We start from the raw sequence: 11837 nt of genomic DNA, 5'->3' as shown, positions 1-11837 counted from the left end.
TTTCCACGACCTCACATATTTGTAGGTTCTTGATCTCTCCAACATTGGTATGGTGTCAGTGCCAACATCTCTTAGTCAACTCACATTTCTAGAGTTTCTCTCATTGAGCCGTACTCACATTTGTGATTTCCCTCCAGCCATATGCAATCTTCCACGACTTCATTTTTTAGATCTTTCCTTTTGCTATATAAGATCCCTGCCTCTCACCATATGCAATATTTCAAGGCTTCAAGATCTTAACCTACTGGGCTTAGAAAACTTGGTGATTCCACTACAGATAGCTCAACTCACTTCACTTTAAAGGCTACAGTTGCATTGAAAAAGTTCAGAGCCTTTAAAGGATCTCACACATTTAACGGAGCTCGCTCTAACTATAATTCCAAGGACCGAAGAGAATGAAACAGGTATGGATTTAGGAACCTTGTTGGAAATTAGGCACTTATCCTTGGAGTATAATGAACATCTTCTACGCTATATGAAAAATATGCAGAAACTACAAACTCTCAGGTTAATCAGCTATAAGGGAGTAAACTTACCAGACTAGACTTGTGAGTTTCAGCGACTACAGAGGATAGAATTGTTTGGGTGTGATCAAATGATAGAACTTCCTTCATTGGAGACATTGCCAAAGTTAAATTTTCTCAAACTAAAAGCATGCACACAGGTGAGGGACCTCACAGAAAGGCCAAATGGATTTCCAATGCTAGAGAGGGTGGATTTGGTATCCATGTCCTACTTACAAAGTATGGTGGGGTCATTCACTACCCTTCGTGTCCTGAAGATTAAGGATTGCCCAATGTTGAGGAGGTTAGGTATGGACATGCAAAGCTTAGGCAATTTGACGGTATTAATGGGGGAACGTGATTGGTGGGAACAAACAATTTGGGACGATTATGGAATGACAAGAGCACGCCTGGAACAAATATTTAGAGTTTTGTGAACCTCTAATATTGTGATGTTTTATTTGTCTTTAGAGCTTTGCTAATATTGTGATGTTTTATTTGTATTTACATCTTTGTGAACTGGTAATATTATTATTGTGTTTTATTTGTATTTAGACCTCTATCACCACGTAATATTATGGTGATGTTTTATTTGTATTTAGAGCTTTGTGAACTCGTAATATTATTGTAATGTTTTATTTGTATTTAGAACTCTATGAATGGGTAATATTATTGTGATGGTTTATTTAAATCTAAAGAATTCTAAAATGGTAGTATTCTTGAGATGATTTATTTGTATCTAAAAATATGTTCTGAACTATAATATTTTTGTGATGCTTTATTACTAGACTATGCAAATTATTATTCGGATGTTCTATTTAAATCTAAAGCATTCTGAACTGGTAATATTCTTGAGATGATTTAATTGTATCTAAAGATATTTTTTGAACTATAATACTTTTGTGATGCTTTATTACTGGACTATGCAAATTTTTGCATGAGTGGGTGCAAAATTCTTGGCATGTGTCACTTTAGGGATGCCAAACCATGCATACACTGAGAATCGAACCTGGGTTAGTTTGGGTAGACTCACATCAAGCTTCTGCTAGACCACAACCCAACCTACATAAACTGAAGCACACTTACTAGAGGTCATGCCCGTTGTTACTGAAATTGATGTTGCATGAAGATGGAAGCTAAACTTATATGGGAAGTGGTGGACATATCTAGTTTAGTTGGAATTTTATTTAGAGATTATAGATCCAAATAAGCTCATGTCTTTCTTTGTTCCGAGCTTTTAGTTGAGTGAATTTTCCACGCAACCTCCTCCTGCCATAACATCATAATGCACTTGTTAGTTAGGCTTCATCCTTTTGCTTCATTGCTTCTGTATTGTGCTATCTTTCTACTTGTACAATGTATGAATTGCATTAAAGAATAACCTCCCTTACAATGAACAAGGATTTTTTGGGGCTCCATTTTAGACATTAATAGAATTTATATGCTCTTGATTTTCTAGGTCAAACAAGCTGTTGTTTCACTATCAGAGAGGTTTGGTGAGCTTGATTGCCTTGTAACATACTCTAAATTTTGCGTTACGAATGTGAAATTACAATAGTTAGTTGGACATTTTCTCTTACATTAGAAGTTTCTATAATCTCTCACAGGAAAACTAAGTTTTCAAAGCTTGCATTTATGGCTTTATATATTCTCTGATATCTTGCAGAATTGCTTTCTATTTTTTAAATATGGATTAAAAGTTTTTTGACTTGTTTTCTTGTATGGCCATAAGTAGAAACCCTCCTATCTTGACATCAAATCTTGCAAGTACCCCTTTAATTACAAATGCTAGGCCTTGAAACTTTCCCTGGTGTTAAGAATATTACCATCAAGCCTCAGACTGATAGGTGGGTGTTCCCTGACACCAACAATGGCATCATTGTTCTTGCAGAGGGACGTCTGATGAACTTGGGTTGTGCAACTAGCCACCCAAGTTTTTTCATGTCTTGCTCCTTTACAAACCAGGTAAATATTTCTAATGCCCTGCAACCATTTCTTGTACATACTAGATTTCTCAGGCATACCAATCCCTTGATTATATTGTTGTGTATGATCCATTGCTATTTTCCAGAAATCCCCATTCCCTGTACCTAGCCCCGTTACATTAAAACTCATGCAACATATGGTGGAGTGGGTCATGCATGTCATAGTAGTGTCCAATTTCACCAATTAATGTCATAACCATGCTCTCTGTGCTTTTTCATAAACATTATGTTGTTTTTTAATAGATGTTTTCAAGTGGGCGATGGTGGGGATGTTGAGATCTCATCTAGAGTTTTTGAAATGGGATCTTGCTTATATGTTGTGATTTGGATTTGGATTCTTGCCTCATTTCTTTGTCGCTTGCTAGATGTTTTTAGGTAGATGTGTGATTTTTGAGATTTGGTCAGGGTGCTTTGAAGTAGGATCTTGTCTAGGTGTTGTGGTTTGGATTTGAAATTTGTTCTCATTTCTTTTGAACTCACACTTTTCTGGTGGGTTTGTTGTTGTTTAGATCTTTTCAGGGTGTTTGAGATGTGGAATCTTGATTAGTTGTTGTGTTTTTGGTTCTAGCAATGAGTTTTGTGGTTGTTTTAAAGCAGTTAGGATCTCATCATCAAATTGTTATACAAATTTATAGTATAATATGGTAAATTTCAAACTGTTATTTATCAGTTTCAACAGTATTATCTTATATCTATTTAGAGCATTAGGAAGTATCTTAATCTTAATGCTAATCTTAATCATGCGATACCAGCTTCCTGATGTTGGATTTGATATGGCCTTGGGGGCATTTTGGTCTCATTCATGATGTTATGAGTTGCACTGCTCTTGTTAGTTGCCTTGATTCTTCAATGTCATTGAGATCACATCATGATGCTTTTGGTATAGTTATCTTGCATTGCATTACATTTTAGGATTCATTAGTTTCCACTACATTAAAAATTTTCAATTTTCAGGGTGTTGAATCAATATGAGTTCCTGGTGGGTGTAGAAGCATCTTCATATATAAAATTAAGGACCTTTACATATGTTCAATTATCTGGATATGTTGGGTTAATATTAGTTAAGGTTTTGAAAGCTGATTGGGGACTTGTATCGAAGTTTTGAATTATTATAAATTATAGATCCAGGGATAAATTTCTCAGATCTTTTTTTTCTTCAAATTATTTTTATTTGAGATGCAGTTTGTGTTGATTCTGATTCTCTTTCTTCTTTTGCAGTTTGACAACTTGTATGGATGTAGGCACTCTCTCCTAGATGGTCTTATGAGAGCCACATATGTCATGATTGCTGGTAAGGTTGTTGTTTTTTGTGGGTTTGGAGATGTTGGCAAGGGTTGTACTATAGCCTTGAAAGTCACTGGAGCTAGCGTCATTGTTACAGACCTAGCGTCATTGTTACAGAGATTGATCCTATATGTGCCTTGCAAGTGCTTATGGAAGGCCTTCATGTTCTCACCCTTGAGGATGTAGTTAGCACTACTAATATCTTTGTGACAACCACTGGCAACAAGGACATCATCATGGTAGATCACATGAGGAAAATGAAGAACAATGTCATTGTTTGTAACATCGGTCACTTTGACAATGAGATTGATATGCAAGGCCTTGAAACTTTCCCTGGTGTTAATAATATTAGTATCAAGCCTTGGGCTAATAGGTGGATGTTCCCTGACATGAACAATGGCATCATTCTTCTTGCAGAGAGACATCTAATGAACTTGGGTTGTGCAACTATCCACCCAAGTTTTTTCATGTCTTGCTCCTTTACATACCAAGTAAATATTTCTAATGCCCTGCAACCATTGCTTGTACATACTAGATTGCTTAGGCATACCAATCCCTTGGTTATATTGTTGTGTATGATCCATTTCTACATAGGTGGATGTTCCATAGATGTTGCATAATCTCTACTTTTTGTTGTAGGTCATTGCTCAGTTAGAGCTATGGAATGAGAATAAATCAGGGAAGTATGAGAAAAAGGTTTATGTGATGCCTAAGCATCTAGATGAGAAGGTGGCTACTCTGCACTTGCCCAAGTTTGGTGCCAAACTAACAAATATTTCTCTTGATCAGGTAGAGTATATCAATGTGCCTGTTGAGGTACTTTTCAAGCGTGCTCACTACTGATACTGAAAAGATTTGACATTTGGGAAGGTTTTTGGATGAGTAGCAAATGTCCTTGCTGTTTACAAATAAAATGAACTGTAACATTTATTTTTGGCAGCTCCATTGGTGAGACCTACTCGGTGAGTATCAAGTAGTAATGCTCCTCGACATATAAAGATCTAGTCTCTCTTTGTCGGCATCTCCATTGTTTCGGTAGAATTATAATAAAAATTTGTTATCTTGCAAGCGTGGCTACTAAATTTCTTGTAGCATCACATGAAGCATTTGTTTTTAAGGAAGCATGGGCTTGCAACACCCAAACACCAAAAACCCATGCAGCTTTATTGGGACCTACTTGTATGCTAAGTCTTATAGTTATGTTTTTAATAAATCATTTTACATACTCTTATTGTTTCTTTGCGCATTTATAATCCTACTCCTTGTCTTAAAATTTAACTTGATATTGAGCTCATATTAGCCATGGATTTACTTCTCCATGCCTCATATCATACTGTCGATTTCTCTGTCATGTACCTTGTGGTCAGAATATTGTGTATTAAATCAATGGCTATAAATGTAGTTTTTAGGATTGCCATAGCTCTTCACGCAATTCTTTAAAGTGTGCTAGCTCAATGGAAGAGAACCTACCTTACAAGTAGGAGGTTGGAGGTTGGTGGTTTGATTCCACTGTGCGATAACATGAATTAATCAACGATTTTGTAGTTTATTTTTAATTAAATGTTTTTTATATTGATTTATTTCAATGGTGAGATATTTCTAGATTCATTGTTTTATATTGTCTCTAGAGAGACAAAAGTGATCTTTAAATAAAAATTTTATTGTCTCTAGAGAGAGAATAGCTAGTATTAAAGACATATTGTCTCTAATCCGAGTGTTGTCTCTAGAGAGACAAAAATGAAATTGTCTCGAGAGAGACAATAATGCTTGTGTTATATATTGTCTTTAGAGAGACAATTTTTAAGACAATATTTTTTAAGACAATAATCTTTAAGACAATAATTTTTAAGACAATAATCTTTAAGACAATAGATTTTGAGACACCCGTTTAAAGATAATATTTAAGACAATACACAAGTTTTTTTTGTCTCAAGTTAAGACAATTAACCCAAAAAAATGTCTGAAATATTGTCCTAAGACCCCCCTTTATGTTGTAGTGTGTGGAGGAGAAGAAACAGAAGATGTGAAGGTGAACCTTCATGAAGAAACCCTAAACTTTGAAATTTTATGGGCTTTGAGTAATCTGGAATATGAAAGGAAACCTCCTTATCATATCCATGACCTGTTCTGTGATTATTGCTGATGATTTCTTCCCAAGGTCTAATGATCAGCTTGGGAAGTGGAGATTGAACTTCTACTTCTTCATGCAAATATGCTCTGGAACTAGGCACTAAATCAACCTCAACTTCATATTCTTGTCGCTGATGGGAGTCTGTCTCAATCTTGAACAAAGGATTGTTTTGAACAAAAAATAGTTTAGAATGACATCAATTCTATTGAATCTCATCTCATTGGAACTGTGATTCAAGTTGCAGAAACTCTATATTTTCATGTGCATTTTGTAGTCATGTTTGAATGTATGAAAGAGAGGCTTTGATGATTTGGATTGTGTCATGAATAATTGATTGTACCAGAGTCTTAAATAACTCTAATAATTCACCAATTAAAGCCATTTTCACTAACAACAAAAGAGTACTGAAGCAACTCTACTTTTTTTATAAGCTAGAGAAAAAAATGGAAATTCATAGAGTGGCTTGGATAAAAGTCTCTAAACTATCAAAATCCATAACGATGAGGTGATGTCTCTAGCCCCAACTTCACACGTTCAAGCATTCACATTAACTCTGCTATGTCAATGAATACTATAAGAAACAATACTTAACCATCAAATCATTGTATTTCTTATGCCACATTTTCCAAGCATAAAAGAAGGATTACATAAGGAGTAATGATTTGAAAAATTAGAGTCACAGAGGCATTTTTTTTAGCTAGATTTGCTCTGCTATCAATCACTTAGCCAAGAAATTTTAGTAATATTTTGTGCATCCACCAATACTCTTTGAGATAACTTAAATTTTAGTATGTTGTAGTTGAGTGAGGTATTCTTCCTCAACCTCAATTATACACAATCAACTATTCTTCCACAACAAGATTTTAGAAATAAATCCCTTAATGACATGATGGTGGTAGCATAATTTTCCCTTGACAATATAGAAGTAGCATCATGATTTGAAGGAAGTGACTGACACTTGTGGATGAGAATTTAAGCTAAACGAGTTTCAAAATAATAAAAAAGTCCCAAAAGGACATAAACAATGAGAGCTCACAATGATTTCTTGAGAATGTGTGTAGGGTGAAGCAAGTGGATGTACAAAAAATACACAGGTTCAAGATGAGAAAGTGTATGAGTTGTACTCGAGATGGGTTGCACATGAAAATGCATGACAAGAGAAGAATGTAGTTAGGGAAGATTTTTAACACATATGTTGACCATTCAATTTTCCACTGGCATTGAGAAACTTTAGTGAATTCCAACTAGCATAAAACTAAAGCATATACCATATAATACTCTTATAAAATATGCTTCAACACTTATAACAGATGCTATGGACCGTGGCATACCATATACATGGTTTTCGTAACTCATATACCATAAAATTACCAATGCATCGCAGATCATATACCATAAAATTCTTGAGTGGAGCACCCATACCATGTTAACACAAAGAATGAATGTTGCTATAGTCTATGTATAATGAAAAAAATATTTCAAGAGTATTTAATTCTACTTCACCACATTATTCAACAAAAAGAATGATGCATGAGAAAATGTCCAATGGTCATCATCAGAAGGTTTCAGAGTCTGGTTACTACCTCTTGTCTTTGCACCACCAAGGCCACATTTTTTTTTTATTCTTCAATTTTCTTAAGGACATCCATGGTTAATCCTTTAAACAACAACTAGGATTAATCCTTTAATTATTTAATATTTCACCACAGTAGCCTTTACAAAACACGGTGAATTATTTCAACACATTCTACACCAATGTTTCTAACAACGACCATCATAGTGAGCAATTAATGCTTTAATAATTCATCACAGGTTAGTTATGATTATTCACAATGATTCAACATAGAGAATTAAAAATAGAGAATGAAGGGGGAGTGCACTATTGAAAATTTTATATTTCTTTGACTAGTGCACAAAGAGTATGCAGGTCAGACCAAGAGTTTGCATGCTTCCATTTTCCACGCATAAAGTATATACCACTATCAATGTTTCGATGGAACCTCTGCATTTCAACAGAGCATATGACAGACTTGATGAGAGAAACTTTATTTGTTTCTCACATAATTTGTTAATGTATGCTCGTAACAAAGGGATGGAAGAGCACTCAAGCACAGAGTCCATGGAGGCAGATATGCAGGTGCGTTTTTGTTATTTCATGCAATGGGTAGATAACCCAACATGAATCTAGCTAAGAGAGGTTAGTCAAGCAATGTGCATCATGAAATAGGCATGCACACAATAATGGATGTTTTACCAACAGGTATGCATAACTGACATGCATAGAGAGGCCACAACGAGTGGCTCAAATTTTAGCAGGGAAAAAATTTGCTTGCAGCTCTAATACCATGTTAAACTCACATGGAATGTAAATAGAGTATATGAAAGATGAAAATTTAATTACATAAATTATTGACATGATAGATATTTCTCGTACATCTGTGTGACCCTTGGATTCATTTTCGAAGTGGTCTCTTGGACTCTGATGGTTGTTCACATTCCACACCAACCCATAGAGGATAGGTGTGCAATAGAAATAATTGAAGTTTGATATTTTAATGTGAATAGTGAAATATCATATATTGCTTGACAATCATGTAACTATTCACATTTCCAATTGCACAAAAGGGATCACTTAAAAACATAATTAGTCTGAAACCCTAATTTTGATCACTAGATATTGAAGAAAGAAGGGTAGAATCAGTTTCAAAGTTTACATGCCTATACTATGTTTTTTCAAGCAATATATATATTTTGATGAAAATTTTGTTCTTATAATTGCTAATGATTTTGTATTTTGTAAAGAATGCATGGTGATAAAATAGATTGTGGATTTCTTTCTATAGTTGTAAGTAAGTATTACAACTCTCCTTCGACGATCTAATCATCTATTTAAAGAATACTAGTAATGAAATATGTCATAATTGTGAAGTATATATGAAGAAATCAACATGTAAGAGCTCGAGGTATGGGTTATCTATCATTTATCTCAAATTAGAATGAACACATTTACATATAACCATAAAAGTGTTTTAACTTTAATTTTGTAGTATTCGAGGTTTTTTATGTCTCTGAAGTGTTAGAAAATGTTAGTGAAGAAGAGAGAAAATGGATTACTAGGAAGTATAATTGAGCATGCAAAAGAAAAAAATTGTTATCACAAACAAGATCTTTATGTGTTATTGATACAAGTTGATAGCCATGATATGAAGATATTTATTATATGTTTCTTTAATTTAACAATGTTGGAAATAATACTGAGAGGGGGGGTGAATCAGTATTATCAAGTCAAATATTCCTTTTTCAAAATCAAATGATATACACTACTTCAATTAATTAAACCCGCGTATAAAATGCAAACTTTTAATTTACTTTATCTTTCTGATGTCGATTGTTAATCTGTGTTTGAGAATCAAATAACAAGTAACCAGAAACAGTAAAACAGAGCAGAAAGACAATCGCACACAAGAACACAATATATAAGGTGGAAAGTCAATATGGGTGAAAACCACCTGCTGCAATTCATCTCTGTCTTCTCTTTAATTAGAAACTTCTTTTTACAATTGTACTGGTGCAGTCCTTTACCAGTACACAGGTTGCAACCTGCAGAGAGCTACAACCCTCTCTCATTTTCCAGCTTCTCCTGGAAGGGAGCTACAACCCCCTTAGTTCTTGCACTAGCCAAGATACTAGTACGTAGGTGCTAGCCTACAGAAGGCTACAACCTTCTCTTTCTTTCAAGGACCACGTTTCATAAATTTTCAGATTGGATCCAAAAATAGCATCAATCAAACATCAAGAATTTCTGCATCAAGCAATCACCTTTTCACCAATCAAAACTGAATCAAAATAAACACTTCTCTGATGATTGTACCCAGATCACAGTAACAGTAACCACACACCAAATCTGAACCCAGAGCACTGCAACAATAAACAAAAGCAGCAAGATCACAACTCAAAATATATACGCTACTTTAATAGCCTAAAACATGTGTGCATACGCTTCTGCGTATGGAACAACCTGTGTATACATTGTTTTCCTTCACTGAACCAGCGTAAATACGCGCCTTCGCTTCACTGAACCTGCGTACAGATCTATAAAGGATAATTCGCTCTTTCAGATATTCAAACACTAATTAACCCAAATTATCAATTTTATAGATCAAGGAAGCACCACATATAACAGATCAAAATCATATAACGATACTACTATTCGAGCTTAAAGATTATGATCCATCAATAGAACTTATCCTTCTCTTTGTGCTAAGGTTCCTCCTTCATTCAGATCCAGATTTGCACCATAACCCAATTACCAGTATTCCAGATCTAGCACTTTATCAGATATTCAATAATAATTCAGATGTTCTTTTTCCACATGATCTCGTTCCTCTTTTATAGTTTTGGGACTTCCACAATACCACAGTCCAAAACCATAATAAACCAATACCACGGACCCAATTCTTGGGATCAACACGTTTGACGAGGTATCATGGTCCAAAACCATAGGCTCAAATACCAAGGACTAACTAGCATGGACCAAAGGTAAGTTCTCCAACATATACGCGCTTTTCCTTGCATGAAAGTGTGTGTATATGCACACGCACCTTTGAAACATCTAACCCGCGTGTATACGTGTCTTCATCTAGATGAACCTGCGTATATGCCTTTTCCTTCATTCTGAAAGCCTGAACTGAGATCTGTTACCAAAGAGAGTTTCCATCAAGGACAACACTTGTGCCATAATGCCAACAATCTCCCCCTTTGGACTTGATGGCAACCCAACATCCTTAAAGTTATTCTCCCCCTTTGTCATCAAGGGCAAAGGGTTGTGCTCCCCCTAAGTACATGCTGAAATTTCTGCCCTGTAGTGTTGACCATGCTCCCCCTGACTGTAGGCAAGATCTGCAAAATATGTTCTTCAAGAAGAACCATGACTTATACATCATAAAAGACCTTCCTATCACCAAAAGACTCAAAATACATCCATCATCCAACAAGTGGGGATCATCCACCCAACCAAGTGGGGATACATTAGAAATTTACATATGACAACCAAGTTCATTACATATTCATCCCAGGCATAGTGGGGAAACCAAAATAGGCCATTACGTGACCTTGAAACCATAATAGAGATATCACAAAATAGATATATGACATAGAGACGAAATATCTAGAACAAGACTTATGAAAGTCACCAATAACTGATAGCAGCAGCATCTGTCAATCACCATTCAGACCAGTAACCAAGATTTCCTTTTGTTCTCCCTATACCTTTGTTCCACCTGAAACCAACAACAGCTGTGAACTATAACGAAAAGCTTCTAAGATAATGCCAACAATGCATTATTAGAAGATTACATGCTCCCCCTGAACCTGTGCTGGATGGTCTCTGTCAAACCCATATCAGAATATCTTCAACCAGAGCGTATCCCTACTGATATCCATCAAACCTCCATATACGCGACTGTCTCTGCACAAACTCGCATATGTACGTGGATCCTCCCCAGGAAACTCACGTACACCCATTTTTCTCTAAAACAGACAAGTTTTAACAGCAAGATGATGCATCAACTACTCCCAGCTTCTGTCTGAGGTATTCAAATTTCTCCTCGGGCAGTGGTTTGGTGAGAATATCAGCAACTTGTTCCTTAGAAGGAACATGCTCCAATTTGACTTTTTGTTCCAACACTTGTTCCCGAAGAAAGTGATACTGGATCAGTATGTGCTTGGTCTTTGAATGCATGACTGGGTTCTTTGAAATGCTGATTGCACTTGTATTATCACATAAGATGGAGATAGGTGGTGTACAAGTGATTTGAAATTCTTGCAAGGTTTGCATCATCCAAAGAAGTTGAGTGCAGCAAAATGCAGCAGCCACATATTCTGCTTCAGCTGTAGATAAAGCAATCGAACTCTGTTTCTTGCTGAACCAAGATA

At 35.5% G+C, this 11837-nt stretch overlaps 1 pseudogene; it reads left to right on the top strand.

Moving 5' to 3' along the window:
- The first annotated feature begins 2288 nt into the window (after window positions 1-2288).
- Window positions 2289-4615, top strand: LOC149140878 (adenosylhomocysteinase pseudogene; annotated as a pseudogene).
- Window positions 4616-11837: the final 7222 nt, after the last annotated feature.

This window comes from Pinus tabuliformis, chromosome X (assembly GCF_031772625.1).
Source record: "Pinus tabuliformis cultivar Carrire ecotype Pingquan chromosome X, CPIR1, whole genome shotgun sequence".
Taxonomy (NCBI): Eukaryota; Viridiplantae; Streptophyta; class Pinopsida; order Pinales; family Pinaceae; genus Pinus; species Pinus tabuliformis.
This window is presented reverse-complemented; position numbering and strand designations above follow the sequence as displayed.